This window comes from Danio rerio, chromosome 15 (assembly GCF_052040795.2).
Source record: "Danio rerio strain M-AB ecotype USA chromosome 15, GRCz13ab, whole genome shotgun sequence".
Taxonomy (NCBI): domain Eukaryota; kingdom Metazoa; phylum Chordata; class Actinopteri; order Cypriniformes; family Danionidae; genus Danio; species Danio rerio.
In genome coordinates, this window is record NC_141035.1 from 16,412,868 (window position 1) to 16,428,627 (window position 15,760).

A 15,760-nucleotide genomic window follows, 5' to 3' on the forward strand; every position below is an offset into this window, starting at 1 on the left:
AAAACATGCTGAATCACTTAAAAAGTATATTTGAGTTCTTTTGGGTGTTCCATATTCAGTCTATACAAGAGGCTGAACAAGTAAGCGAAGGCTGCAGGCAGATGTGTGATATCCTGAAGTACTATGGCCTCCTCCAAGATTTTAGCTAGGTTCATCACATATTGCAGGGATGCAGAAGTGCCATTATCATCTTCCACCACAGTGAAGATTCCAATCCTTTAATCTCTGGTGCTGTGGTCTTCACGGTCCGTGTCCTTATAGGAGATTAAGTAATGGGAAAATTAATTGATGTGTAATATTAATTACTACTTATTAATGTTATTACTATTATGCAAAGAAAATAAAAACATGTAATACTTTCGTACATACAAACAGTAACACTTTGAATAGTCTATAATATATAATAATTGAACAATATATTGACAACTTTTTAATATTTAGCAATTTTTTAAACTTTTATTTTACATAAAATTGCAAAGATTTACTTTTATTTGATACAGTTTTAATTGTGAAAGTTGTTTATTGTCCTGTTTAGAATATAACTGAGCCTTTAATTGTCATTCATAAGGGATTTATAAAGCATAAATAGTCCTCACTTTAGATTAGGTCACAACTGGATGAAGTTAAGCTCATAAAGCATATACTAACATACAAAGTAACTATTATTACATACCTTAATATTAGGATATTTAAATGTTAATTTGAATAGTTTATTAATCGTGTACTTTCTGAATGATCTTAAAAACACCAACTTTTCTTAAATAACTGGTTTGTAAATAATGCAATACTTAAATTAGTAATACAAATGAATCATTAAAGTTAAAAAAAATACAATCATTGAGCACTTCATGTAGAGTTATGCTTAACAGAAAATAAATTAACTATTCGCTAATACTAAATAAATTATTTATAGCGTGCAGCTATTAAAAGTGTTACCAAGCAGACTAATAAATGTAGAATAGGGTATGAAAATGGGTAACTTACCAGACATATCTTGAGAAAGCAAGCAGAATTTTTACGAAGAAAAATTGGCAATCCCTCAAGAGCTGCTCTTTCTCGATCGGTGACAATATCAGTGACCTAAAGGAAAGTCATTTACAAAGGGTGTTTTACAATCTTATTGTTTTGTAAGTAAAAATGTACTTAGTACATTTAAATGAGCATAGTATTTTATTCATGCTGTTGAAAAAACACATGGCTTTATTTTTAAAAAAGAATTTTGTGGTTTCCATACAATGGAATTTGATAATGGTTGTGTTGGCAAATTTAAAAAAAATGTTTAGTTTCATGTGACAATTACTTTGAGTTAAAAACTACAGCTATTATTTTCTATTTTCCTCTTTGAATTTATTCATTTGAAATGGTCACTCAAAACAAGTGAAACATCTGTTATTTATCTTACTTCCATCTCACAATCAAAACACAACTTGACACAATTAAAATTAATGCAAAAGGGCTGGACAATTAAATTGTTGCAATTACGTTTTATTAGACTGTATTACCTGAGCATGAAATTCTTGACAGGACAAAATATGTTGCACATGTTAAAAACATCAGACGGGTGTATAAGAAAAAAAAAATCTTAATGAGTACCTGCTCATCCATCTTGTTTAAAGTTGTATCCATCTCTGGACCCATTGAATCCCTTCTTTTCTGTAGAGTTTCAGGAGAGGTGCTGTATATTTATCAAGTCACTCGATTAACTGTCTCAGGAGATCTACATTACAGATCTGAGAAAACTCTGTGCAGATCTACAATATACAAAAAAAACATACATATTAATTTTTACACATAATATATATATATATATATATATATATATATTTACACATAATATATATATATATATATATATATATTTATATATATATATATATATATATATATATATATATATATATATATATATATATATATATATATATGTAAATGTAAATATTTAAATGTTCAAATGCTGAATACAGATGTATTTTGAATTACCTATAATAATAATAATGTTGTTTGTTATTTTTAGCATTATTATTACTACCTTGAATGAAACCAAAGCAATTGCAATATAGTGACTATATAATATATATATAAATAAAGTGACTATATATATATATATATATATATATGACTTACCTCTTCCTTAAAGTCCAGGTTATCTCTCTCTAATTTCTTCCTGGCTAAATCTCAACAACTTCTTTTGGGCAAAGAGAAAAGGTTTCTTGCATCTGCTGGTGAATGACCGTCAAATTTCACTGATGATAGCAAGTCTCACCTCCTCAAGGAAATCTTGCATTGAATTATGTCATTGTCAATATTTCAGTCCTTTTGAGCAAAAAGAAAGAAAAATATATATTTAGCCCTTTATATTTTTTATGTAAATAAAAGCTAGCTGACTGTTAAAGCAAGTTGGTCTGAATATGATAGACATTTAGTCGAGCTAACAAATCAAGCAATGAATTACATGAAAATCACACGATTTTCACACAAATTACACAGTTAAACACGTCACCGTTTGTTCCACTGGCTTTGGTTCGAAGGGAAAAAAGGTTATGATGTGCGCAATGCTGACAGCAATCTAGATAAACAGGACATAATGTTATATTTGACTTGGATACCTGATCTGGTATGATATATGATACTCATTGTATTAATCGTGAGTTATTAAAGCAAATGACTCGATTGAAATCGCTATTTGTTTCAAATACATTCACTCTAAACTTTTATTGATGTAAATAGCCAAAACCAAGTGCACGAAACAAGTAACTCACGGCTAAATTATAACAAATAGTTCCGTATTAGGATACACGCGCACATCAAAGCCAACATATCAAATAATATAACGTTAGATGACAACAAAAAAAAGACATACATACCTATGATTTAGCAGAAACATCGTTGGCCTGCTCTTAACTAGGGATGGCTGACGTGAAACTGATGTTTTGACACAGTGTCGAGATCCCGAAGCGCAAGTGTTTCCAATCACTGCACCGAAGCATGATCCGAAGCACCCAAGTCATGTGACTAAAGTGTTTCGAAACACCTAGTCACGTGACTAAAGCGATTCAAAGCATCGATCAGCTTAGAAACGTTTCGAGACCTGGTGAATCCTAATTTGACTGCCAAGGTCTCCAAATTATCTCTGTCTCAAATGGCTTAGAGCACTTTGGGTTTGCTTATTGATTCTATGCTTAGCATGATGTTTTGGGTTCGAATCCCGACTTCGAAATCATGGTTTTATGTATTTTAATCATGTTTCTGTTTTGTGTAGCCTAAATAGGATACAGCTACAGTTACGCCATCAATTTAGCATCATTTTTGTAACACTGTAAAACAATAATAAATATTTTTACAGTATGGTTGGGTTTAGGGTTTGGGTAGACATTAATAAAATACAATAAATGGGAAATTTAATGAATAATATAAATAATTCTTGATAACTTCAGGCCACCGTTTTTGATCTAGCAACAACCCTGTTTTAAGACAAAAACAAGACATATTTATTCACAAATTGTTTATTCGGATATCAGACCAATGTTGAAACAAAACGATACAAGAACAAAGCATTACCAACTGGTATTAAAGCATTTTAAAACAACTGCTACTGACTGGCTTCGAAACCTACTACTCCTGCATGGATGTCTGACACCTTAACCACTGTACTATGTTATTTGAAGGATTCCACTTTCACAAAGTGGGGTTTAATCCCTCAATTTGTTCAATCGTTCTTTGCTGTTTCAGTGCAATATATATAAAAAATGACCACTAGATGTCACTGTAGAGTGAGGTTTCGAAACGTTTCGAAGCGTTGACACATTTGCTTCGACTGTTTCAGTGTTTCACGAAGCCTCGCTTTGCCCACCACTACTCTTAACCGCTCTATCACGGTCTCTCACATCATTAATACACTGGTAAAATAGATCGGGCAGTCAGATGGGTAGCACATCGCACAAAAACATGTATACAATTATATACAATCGATTATGAAAACGATTGACACGTAGCTCCGCAGAAAGAAAGATGGTTCGTTTTGTCGCGCGCACGTGACAGGTACCCCCTGCAGTGAGCTATGGAAGTAAATTGCGCATGCGCCAGAAGCTTATAAGGCGCATGCACCAACAAGAAGGGCACGCATCAACGCAAAACTAAGAATTTTGTATTAGTTCAACGAAATATTTTAAGTTTTTCACATTGAAGCACAATATTTGTTGAACAAACTAACTATTATTTGTCAGCATTTCAAATGAAAATATTTAAATTCAGTTAACTTATTAATCTTTGTTCAGAGGACTTTTTGAAAGTTGGCGTTTTTACAGTGTGTGTTTGTCTGTTCAAAGTTGCACAATACTGCCACTGAATTATCACTGATTGTCAAAGCAAAACTGATGCTATGGAATAGAACGTGCAGTGTTTATTAAAAGAATTGCCGATTTATATTCGGCATGCCGAGTAAATGGTTTAAATATTATGGTAAATCTTTATATTTTTACATGTTTAACCATTTGAAATCATCAATTGACACCCACTAAGACGTCATTCATTCAAGCCACTATATTAAAGATGTTTTTAATAATTTAAAACAGAATGCAGTGTTGTACGGTCACTTATTATAATTATTATTAGTAAGAATATCTATGTTGTTTATAGTTTTTGTCACACCGAATGTCACGCACATTTTGATAATATTAGATTTTTCAGAAAAAAAAGATATATTGGACACTTTATGTGGATATCATTTCTTAGTTTTTATGTATAAAACCATAGACGATATGGATGTAGTATCCATGACGTCACCCATAGGTTTCTGAAGAACGCAAAAGAAGCTACAAGTAGGTGTGGCCAACCATCGCCATTTTGTTCTTGCATCATTGCACCGACCGGGGGACACCAAACACGGGCAAAAAGGCGGAGCGTGAGCTTAGCTACAGTCGCCTGCTAGCATTTTGCTTAGACGGGCTTTTCTTTAAGAGAAACACTTAATACTTCATTACCTGCGATTTGTGTTCTGACAACATGTGCTTGGTTGTAAGCTATGTCAATAGAGTGTTTAGACTTTTAAAAACACTGTTGTAATACATTGAGCCACTAACGCCTCATTTACACAAGGCGTCAGCATCAACGCTTCCTATTCACTTTGAATGGGTGACATCTGGTGTTGCCGAACTGCATTGTGGTTCCATCTGTGCTGCTTCAGTGGCGTTGCTTGCTGCAGAAGTTGGAAACTTCTCAACTTTTCAAAGGGCAATGGACACATCAGCCAATCAGATTGCTTTATGCAAATACACCAGCTCAGACAGTAGCCAATTGAAGACAAATGGCTGCTGCTATGACGATCGCGTGTGAATCGGGCATAAGCATTCTTCGTATCTTTTCTACAAGAGGAAAACACAAATAAGTTTCAAACACTTAAAATATAGTCTGTGTTAGTAAATGCAAGGCTATTCATGAAATCCAGGCTCAACACTGAGGCCCCGTTTACACTAATGCGTTTTAGTTTGAAAATGCATAAGTTTTGCTACGGTTACGCCAAGCGTCCACACTACGCCGGAGTTCTCGAGCGCCGAAAACGGAGCGTTTCGAAAACGCTGGAGAGGCCATTTTCATTCTGAAACGCTGCTGCTCCGTCTCAGTGTGGATGATGGAAAACGGAGACATCTGAAAACGGAGGCGGGGCTGCAGACGTTCGCCTCTCTGATTGGGGCTTTTCCTAAATATTAAGTAGCCTAACACGCACAGTTCAGTCCTGCATTCTCTCCGTGTAAGTTCAGACTTCGCAAGTTTGATCAAGGCTGCAGTCTCTTCTCAGTTTGATATGGAAAAGCAGACTATACCGAGGACACGGGTAAACCTTCAAAGGGAACAGTGTACTTTATAACTTCATTCACATCACCCTGGCTTCGTTGTTTCACTTTCTCAACAATAAAATGTAAACATCATTTAAGGAACTGCCTATTTTCATTTTAATATTAGCAACTTAGACAGCAGAAATGTTGAGGCGTCGTGCTGCATAAGTTGAGCGTCATCTTCACTGTGTGGATATTTATAACAAAACGAAGCCGATAACAACTGCCTCCTTTCAATTTCAGTGAAAATACGAAACACAGCCTCTCTTTTGCTGTGTATCAGTTTTAAGAATCGATAATGGCCATTTTAAAAGTATAACATACAATAAGTTTATACATTATAGGAAATAAAGGCAAGCGATCAGTCAATAAACAGAATGTACGTGGTTACATTAATCATTAACTTATCTTTGCGCTCAGCCAAAACACGTTACCTGAGAACAATTGATTCCAATGCCCAAAGTCAGGCAATATGTCATTAGATAAAGACAACAAGATAAATGAAACATCCCGTTTAATAAATATAGTGAGATTAGATCCAGCGGGAGATGCTTGATGAGAAGTCCGACTAGCAGAGCTCTCATCTGGGTAGATGGGCTGCAGCGCTTGCCCGAGAGCGTCTGTGTGGTCACGTGATGTGCGTTTTCAGCATTTTGGTGTGGAAGGAGAGCAGTTCAGAAACGGTGGGTAAAACGCGAGTGTGGACGCGGATCGTGTTCATTCTAAAATGCCGTTTTAAAACTAAAACGTACTAGTGTAAACGGGGCCTGAATGACAATGTTTCAGATGACTGTTCTAGAGCCTAAAGCTAATAAATTTATCAGATTCTGGAGCTCATTCGAATTCTAAAAAAAAACATAAATGATAAATGATCTCAAATAAAACAAATACATTTATAGACATGGTATAAGTACATAATTTCACTCAACTGGGAAATGGAGGTCACTTGAATAGTTTATGAGCACAATTAAGTGCACACAGCATGCCATATCATGTGATAATTGTAACAAATAAATCCAAAAAGCAACTCACTGTCTAAAGGCATGTAAAACAGATCAAAAGTTTGATGTTTATGTTCACTGAGGTGACGAGACAGCGAGCAGCGAGACCTAGCTGTCACTCAAGTGGCCATGTCCTTTATTATGCAGACTTAATATAACTTAATATAAAGGAAACAGATGAGTTATAAAAAAAAATCCCCCTTACAGTTGTCATGAAGGGTAATATTAACTATATGAATCAAAATAGTTTTTTGTGCAAGGCTGTAATCACCTTTTTTCTGCTGCAAAGTTGGCCATTTTATTAGTGGGCTCAATAGAAATCTGCTCTATTATGGAGCCAGAACTAGCAGAAATTCGATGAATTGCAGTTTCAGTTACTTCTGTATTTGCTTCATGAGGGAGAGCAGGATGTTGTTGCTTGATAAAAACACATAGAATGTAGACACCAAAATGAAATGTACATAATTTCAATATATTTGCATTAATTAAATTTATTTTAACGTCATTGCACTTAAACACTTTCAAACTTTAAAATCTGCATGAACCGGAACTTCCTAAGACTTTTATTTTAGTGTGCTGATGTACTTCGAACTGAAACAGAATATTGAGTAGGTGGCGGGGTTTTCTTTTTGCACATCGTTCCCTCATAGCAAACTAACGATTACATTGTGCAAATTTAGATTTTGCACTTTAATTTTGAATGCAGTTAAAAAATACGTGAATAAAGGTTTTTTTTTTTCTTTATAACTAGCTAAAGACTTTACTTGAATATACATAAAGTAAAATATGTATTAAAAATATTGATAAATTATGTTCTATAACACCAAAATATCAAATAGGCTTCGACATGATGTCATTTCCATTAGTCATATAAAAATACAGGTCACACTTTACAATAAGGTTCATTAGTTAATGTTAATTAATGCATTTACTAACATGAACAAACAATGAACAATACATTTACTACTGTATTTGTTCATGTTAGTTAACGTTAGTTAATGAAAATACAGTAGTTCATTGTTAGTTCATGTTAACTCATGGTGTTAACTAATGTTAACAAGCATGGACTTGGATGTTAATAATGCATTAGTAAATGTTCAATTATGATTAATAAATGCTGTACAAGTGTTGCTCATAATTAGTTCATGTTAGTAAATGGATTAACTAATAAACCTTATTGTAAAGTTTTATCAAAATAGATGTTTCCCATATGGCTCAACTTACCCCACAAACTCTTTATACTAAAATTGCCTTAAATTAAACCAAATATGTCATTCACTCTCAGACCCTCAAGCATCTGTGATGTTAAAACCCATGATCTAGAAGCCACATGGGACAGTGCGACTCAGTGGAGAACCAGCTTCTCCAACACAATCCGGCTTTTCATCTTTATTTCTCAAACCGGCTTCTTATTTTTCATCCCCATCCTTTCAGGAAGTCTCTTCAGGCTGTGTATTGTGTCTCGCTCCCTGCCGAGGGCCCAATCTCGCTATGCAATGAGCAGATTTGTTTTCAAAGCCTCCCCCTGCTGGTCGCCTCTTTAAAGCCACTCAAAAGCACGGAAAAGTGCACTTATATGAATTTATTCGGGAAACGGGAAAGAGAAACTAGATGCAGAATCTCATTTACGGCACATCGAGTTAATGAAGACTTACGACATTTAAGACGCGTCTCGGTGGATTTCCCAGAGTTACTTTGCCACAGCAAAACATCTGCTTCCTGTATGGGAATGGGACTAATTCTGTCCTCACACACACACATACACACACACACACACACACACACACACACAAACCCTCAGGCTTACCCTGCACTCTTAGGGCTCTTGCTTTCTTTTCACAAGGCCGTCCAATCATAATAAACTTTGGAAAGTTCTCTAATGAGATTCGGGGCAGCCCTGGAGATCTGCCTCCCAGTGCATGCCTGAGCACCTACATTGTGTTTTTCCACACAGCGAACAAAGAGAACACTGCACTCTTCCAGAAGAGAGATCTCTCTTTCAGAAAGGACAGGCTCTAACTACTGAACACCCCACAGGTCAGGCCTCCAGAGAGCCAGAGACACTGTTGTGTGTGCATTAATCAATACAACTCAACAAAAAAAGGAGTGAATTTGTTCAGTACTCTGTGGATTAATAATGTGTTTCCCATTGAATGGGGTTTGGGTCTTTAGACTTGGTTTGTATTCAGAATTGGCATTAGATGTCGATATAATGTATAAAGTTAATATTAGTATTACTTTATCTGACAGTTAAGACTTTTATTTGCAGAATGGCAAGATATAAACTGTGAGAAATTAGTCAGAACTGTGAGAAATTAGTCAGAACTGTGAGAAATTAGGACATTTAAGACCAAAGCAAGAAATAAAAAATAAAAATAGTAGATATTGCAAAATATACAGTAGTCAACATTTGAAATAGTTTAAAACTTTTCATCAAAATTGTCCTAAAACTGTTGAACAACACCCATTATTGTCTTAGGACAAGTTTGAAAATCTTTTGCGATCCACTTTAATCCACTACCGCATACTCAAAATTAAAAGAAATCAGAATTGCAATAATTGTTATACCAAACAGAAATAATACAAAATAAAGTCGAAATTTTAAAATATGTATTCAAAATAAAAAAAAGAGTCTGAATTGCAAGAAGTTAACATTTGTTAGAACCCAATTGAGAAATCAAATTAATAAATAAAGGTGAAATTGCAAAATTTAGTATATTATAATCTAATATACTGTTATAGTGTGATATAGCAATATAATATATTAAAGTCAATGCAGTAGTCAGAATTTCAATTTTGAGAAATAGTCAGACTAGATTGAGACATTAGAAAAATAAACCCAAATGTTTGAGAAATTAAACCAGAAGACAAACTCAGAATTCTCAGTTGTAAGATATGAACTGAGAATACCGAAATTTATATATAAAACATTAATATAAGAAACATCCTACCAGAAATGTACACTTCACTTATAAAAAAAAATGTGACAGGGCCTGACCTTTAAGCTTGTCATCCTCAAAAAAAATCATACAAAAACCAGCATAAAAATCATACAATTTAATGGCAGAACCCATCCTTGATCACTGTCAACTTCTCCTCCATCAAATGATGTGACTTCCAAGTTGTAGCCTTAAAGATGTATTGCACTCATGTTATGTAAAATTTCATGCAAATGTGAAAGTACTGACAGAAACATGGGGACAATTGTTAATTTATTTGTTAAATATTAATTTAATTATTTAACAAGGAATGTCCCATTGAGATACAATATCCCTTCTACCAGGGAGTGCTGGTCAAGACAGGCAGCATAGGACAAAGTTACAAAAATAAAAAATAAAAATACATGTCACAACACATAGACAAACACAAAAATAGTATTAACCATTATCAATTGTTAAAACATGTGCACTCTTCTAAATGTACAGTCTTTAAAATATTTGTAAACATAGCAATAGTATAGATTTCAAATGGAGTATATATTGAAGCTCATTCCATACATTTGGAGCATTATTAATTAAAAGTAAATCTGCTGATCTGGTATTGTAAGTATTTGAACAGTCCTCCAACAAATTAGGTATATGCTGTGGTAATTTACCAACTTAAGCTTTAAAAATGAAAAGTAAAATATGTTGTTTTCTCCTTAACTGTAATGAGGTCCATTCTGTCATTTTATATAAATTACAGTGATGTGTGAGCACACCCGAACCAGTGGCAAATCTTAAGGCACTATGAAAAATAATATCCACTTTTTTAAAACATTCAGAGGTGCGTGCATATAAAGTATATCACCATAATCCAATACTGATAGAAATGTACTCTCAACTAAATGTTTTCGAGGTGCGAAGGGAAAACATTTTTTAAAAGAAAAATATACAATTTCATGTATTTAATCAATTGATGTGAGTGATAACAACTTAAACATGCTGTTTCTGAAAGGTTTTGTTTTTTTCTAAGTAACAGTTTTTTGCATTACAAAACTATTAAAGCTGGATGTTCAATTGGGCTGAGGACATGGATAATGACAGCATTTGTACATTTGTAAATTGATTTTATTAAAATAAAATAAAAGTTAAGAACCTAATGAATGACATATTCCCTTACAGAACAACTCACAGAAATCAACCATTTTAGACATTTTATGGAATGAAATACTTTTTATTTACTGTATTTATGTTTTTATTTCAGGGACAGATAATGTATGCTTCTGGTAGAATGTCCCATAATACACATCCCTGCACAGAATAGCAAGATAGCAAAACATTATTATTATTTGTGTGTGTGTGTATGTTTATTCCATAAATAAAGTAAGAATTACAAAAACAGTTGTGAGAAACAGACAGAATTCCAAATCAGAATTGTGAGATGAACATATTAAGAATGAAAACGATATAATATGTTTTGGTGAATTTATGGCTTGCAACTTCATTTGTACAATAGGTTGAACTTTTAGAACACTGCTTCAATGTTTATCTCCAACCCCATCGCTAAATAAAATAGTGAGATATCAACCCTAGAGTATAATTGAAATGCTATTTTTGAATCGAATAACAAAGTTTTAACAATCTTAAGCTTTAAAGGAGAAAAAAAGCAAACAAAATCCCAGCCCTGAAGAGTGTCACACTGTGATCTTTGCCATTGTCCACTCTGTTATTTCTCTAAAGGCATTTCTGCAACATTAAATTGCTCTGGAGCAACATAAAGGCTGAGGCGTGCCCCACCCCCAGCCCTCCTGCCCCCCGCTGCATGACCCCTGAATCCAAAGCAGGCCTACATTATCCAGGCCCGTCCTCCAGGCCTGCTGTTTATTCCTTCTTGAAGGCTCTTGACAAATAATCACGATATCTGTGTGATTTGCAGCTCCTGAGGGGCGGCTGGGGGTCGACGTCAACACTCTGGACCAAAGGCTGGCAATCTTTCGCCCCTCCCAGAGAAACAGGACATACGAGCTGCAGGCCTGATGTTTGTTGAGATAATACAGCTCAATTCCCACAGGCAGATCTCTAACCACATCCTCAAGTTTACTATTATTGTTCGCAAATGGCATTACTAAATGAAGTGCACAATAGGTGGCATTTATTTCCCCTTATGAGTCAAATTTGAACTGATTCACAAATATACAGCTTGGTTAATGTAGGCATGATGATGTCTAAATGAATCGCTGTCGTGAGTTCTGATTTCCAAACAAATAACTCTTAAGAGTGTGTTCTGATTCCCTGAAAATATTTCTGGAGTTATTTATTTTTGACTCTTTTGTGTTTGTTCTTTTTAGTAAATCAGTAATTTACACTAGTATGTAGTCTGGTTCATGATCAAAAATCTTTACTAAATCAAAGTGTACAGTGTAATCAATGTAGACTGATTCTTAAAGGAATTAATGTAATGAGTCATATCTGATTCGCAAACAAATGACTCTTATGAATTGATTAAAAAAACTTGTTACTCACATGACTGTTTTATATTTGACTCTTTTAAGTTTGTTATTTTTAATGAATCAGAAATTTATAGCTTGTATGATTCAAGATCAATTGGAGTTGTCTTTAACAAATCAAATTTTACAGTGTAACCAATGTAGACTGATTCTGAAAAAAATCAATGTAATGAGTCAATTCTGATTCCCAAACAAATGACTCTTATGAGTTGTTTTCTTTTTAGTGAATCAAAAATACACACTAGTACCAATGTAGGCTGATTCCTGAATGAACGACTCTGAAGGATGTTGTCTGTACCAAATCAAAATAAGTAGTTTAACTAATGTGGTTCTGATTCTGAAATGTAATGAGTCAGTTCTCATTCCTAAACAAATGACTTTTATGAGTCTGTTCTGACCACCCTCCAGTGGAATTACTCTTAGTAATTTCTGATTCCCAAACAAATGATTCTTTTGAGTGTTTTTTATTTATTTATATTTTTTGGTGAATCAAAAATACACACCAGTACCAATGTAGTCAGATTTCTGAACAAACAACTCTCAAGAATGTTGTCTTTTCCAAATGAAAATATGCAGTTTAACTTGTATATGCTGGCTCTGATTCTGAAATATATTGAGTCTGTTCTAATTCCCAAAGAAATGACTCTTATGAGTCTGTTCTGATTTTCAGACTGCCAAAATCTCTTATTGGCCATTTATATATCACTCTTATGAGTCGGTTCTTTTCTTCTTCGAAGTTGGTTCTAATTCTTGAACCAATGAATCACTTGTGATTTCAAATAGAATTACTATTATGAGATGGTTATTGGCTGGCACGGTGGCTCAGTGGTTAGTACTGTCAGCTCACATCAAGAAAGTTACTTATTCCAGTGGCATTTCCAGTGGAGTTTGCATGTTCTTCCCATGTTTGTGTGGGTTTCTTCTGGGTGCTCCGGTTCACCCCCAAAGTCCAAAGACATGCGCTGTAGGTTAATTGGATAAACTAAATTGCCTGTAGTGTATGGGTGTGTGTTTGAATGTGAGAGTGTATTGGTGTTTCCCAGTATTGGTGTTTCCCCAGTATTGGGTTGCGGACAGAAGGGCATCCACTGCGTAAAACATATGCTGAAATAGGGGTCTAAGGGCGTACTCTCACTATGTACAGTTGCCTTGAACCGGGCCAAAGCACGTTTGTCCCACCCCTCCTGTCTCCCCCAATGGCCCGCACTCACATTACATTTGGGCCTGGGCACGCTTACGTTATCGATGATGCGCTGGTCAGAAGCGCAGCTTGCTCAGCACAGTGAAGATTTCTTCAGTTATATCGTTTAAGTCATTTGATATGCGGTGACACGCAGTCCAGCATTTCGCCGAACAGATCAGCCACTTTTGACGCTCATAAACAATCATAAAGTTCTCGTGCTGCAGGTATTAGGAGGTTTGCTGAAGGTGTGGAGCTTTCGTGCAGTGAGGGGTTTGCGTCTTCAATAATCTAAGACAGTTTGCATTCATTGTTTTCAGTTTGCTTTCAGTTTTGGGCTTTGGTGCGTTTTGCACTCACACACAAGCGTACCACGCCAAATCCCAAGTGAACCGCGCTCAGGCACACCACTGTTCGGATAGCATACTGTAGTGTGAGTAGCCTCTAAGTAGGTCTTAATAGGAAATAAGGGTCTAAGCCGAAGGAAAATGAATGAATGAGAGGGTTCTGTTGTTACTGACAAGTTAAGATACACACCATCCAGTAGTTAGTTATATATGTTTAAACAAATTATCAATAAATTAAATAATATTGTTGTCTAATAGATCTTCATCAAAATCAACTAAATCAACATGATAACCTATGATTTGACCCGCCATCCCATCTGAGAGGACAGTAAAAAGGAAGGGAAGAGTTGGGGAATGTCTTTTAATACAGATTGTCATTTCTAATTTAACGTAATCTTTTGTTTGTTTGTTTGTTTGTTTGTTTGTATGTTTTATTGTTGAGCTTAAAAAAAGCAAGCTTGAATTAAATGTTTTAATTAAATGCTGTGAATAAATCAGATTAATTTTATTTTCATTGTAACAAGTTAATTATAAAACGTAGTCTAATATGGCTAAAGTAAAGAATAAAAATTTGGAAATTACCCATGGCAACTTTGTAATACAGTTTGATATATTTACCTTCGGCCCACAGCCCTCAGGTATTTTTGGCCCTCAGCCCTCAGGTATGTTTGATTTTTGGCCCTTCATAGAAAAAAGTTTGGGCACCCCTGATCAAAATAGACTGAAAGTCATTTCAAAGTCTACATAAACACACATTTTCTGAAATATATTAAAATATTTAATTAAATGTATTTAATTAAACAATTGTTGCATTTTGAATGTTTTTGAGACATCAATTATTTAAAAGGTTTAATGGACTGATAAAGAAACTTTGCTGAATAAAGTTAACCTCTGTTAGAGCTTCAGCATACTTGTACTACTTGCAAAAAGCAAGCAAATATTAAAGTGCAGACAGAAATCTCTCCTCTAAAGAGTCTCCGGCTGTATTTTGCGTGTTTCCTCTAAAAGCTGCAATCAGAAGACTCCTCCAGCTGGGACTCATTACAAACACACTGTTAATTCATCCCAGTGGCCGGGGTTTGACACTAGTTGGCCGTGCCCAGCAGGTACTGCGCTGGGATCAGAGGTCCTGACCTGTCCTTTGGCCTCCAGGAGACCCTCTTGCCTCCACACTCTTTCTAATAGCCGTCCTGTTGATTCAATTAGAAGCAGAGGAACGCAGTGAGACCCCGCACAAAAGGGCCAGCGATGTGTCCAGCGCTCATGGAAGAGGCAAAAGGAGCGTCTCGGACCGTCCATCACTGCACAAATGCACAAATGCCCCATCACCATGGAGAAGCCAAATGGGATGGACAAAGGGGACATTCTTTTATTTGGGTCTTCAGGAGGGACCCTATTGGAGGCTTTGGTGACATTGGGTGAATCAGCTGAGTGACTGGCAATGGAGGGATTAGCACTGACACAGCATTTCATTAGATAGAACTCTGAAGGAGAAGCAAGAGTAGCTAGCTTTGCTTTAGGGGGCATTTACATGACAACGTTTTTAGCCTAAAAAAAGGAAACTTTTTATAGGTATTGGCTGTTCGATTACACGGCAAGGTTGTTTTGGTGACTGAAAACGCTTACATTTGAAAGCAGGTTTCAAAGTGGAAGTTTCTGGAAATGCAGCTGTTGTGGTGTTCGAGTAAACACTGAAGTGTGAGAGTAGATAATGAGTGGTGAGTATAGAATAAAGGCAAGAGCAAACAAACATACCAACCTAATCTCATGAGGACGCATAATTATTTAACATTTTGTCAGTTTAGTTGCTATAATTTGTACAAATTCATTCAAGATCAGTCATACAGAGTTATACACATTTTAAAAGGAGGCATGACACCAAACCCCACCCCACACCCAAACAGCATTGGGTGATGAGTATACCCACACGGAATCTGTGCGTGCAGAATTACGCAGATTTTTAGCCCATCATT

General features: G+C 35.3%; 1 long non-coding RNA gene across 1 annotated transcript in view; it reads left to right on the forward strand.

Annotated features, from left to right (window-relative positions):
- The window catches only part of LOC141377791 (uncharacterized), a 29,596-nt gene extending 15,230 nt beyond the window's left edge, over positions 1–14,366 (forward strand). The window contains exon 6 of the long non-coding RNA XR_015509159.1: positions 11,690–14,366. This is a non-coding gene — a long non-coding RNA (uncharacterized LOC141377791). The remainder of the gene's footprint in view (positions 1–11,689) is intronic.
- The last annotated feature ends 1,394 nt before the right edge of the window (positions 14,367–15,760 follow it).